Genomic DNA, 653 nt, shown 5'->3' on the forward strand with positions numbered 1-653 from the left:
ATTATTAACTGGGAGCAGAAGAGGGGGCTGCTTAGGCGTAGTGGTTTAGGATGGACTACTCAAGGAGGCTTCCATTCATACTGGTGGTGAGTCAAGACTCATCGCTGAGCGGCTACGGGCGCCAATTTTCAATCGTTATGATTTGGACCGATCTGGAGACGTGCTGGGGATTTCGTCTCTCCGTGACAATCGGCACTGCATCCATCGCTCTGGAGTCGTATGTACTGTGTTAGAGTGGCGTAAGGTGCGAGGTCTGAATAGCTCAGTGGTAAGAGCAGTTGCCCGGAAAGCGAAAGACTCGGGTTCGATTCCCGATTCAGCCACTTGTACCTCGCATATTTTTTCAGACCCGCAAATGTTGTTTTCTAACAATTATTTGTCGGGCTGAGGAAGTGTGTAAACGCCCTACACAGACACGACAGTGCCGCTGCCACGGAAGAGATGGATGCTTGGTTCGTGCCTCCTCCCGCCTTAAATCCCCCCCTCGCTTCACTCGTATAGTAAGTTTACGCTGTACTAATCCATTATCCCCCCCTTTCACTCGCATCCATCTCTTCCATGTCAATTTTTTTGCGCTTAAAATTTTTTGAATTTAATTATTTTTAACTTTAAATTTTTTTGTATTTATATATTTAACCTTAATTATTGAATTT

The 653-nt window shown here is 45.3% G+C and overlaps 1 non-coding gene across 1 annotated transcript; it reads left to right on the plus strand.

The window, feature by feature from the left end:
* Window positions 1-251: 251 nt before the first annotated feature.
* Trnas-gga lies at window positions 252-323 on the plus strand. The gene has a single exon. It is a non-coding gene; the product is annotated as a tRNA-Ser (tRNA).
* The last annotated feature ends 330 nt before the right edge of the window (window positions 324-653 follow it).

The sequence above is a fragment of the Formica exsecta genome, unplaced genomic scaffold (genome assembly GCF_003651465.1).
Source record: "Formica exsecta isolate Colony F162 unplaced genomic scaffold, ASM365146v1 scaffold2442, whole genome shotgun sequence".
Classification (NCBI taxonomy): Eukaryota; Metazoa; Arthropoda; class Insecta; order Hymenoptera; family Formicidae; genus Formica; species Formica exsecta.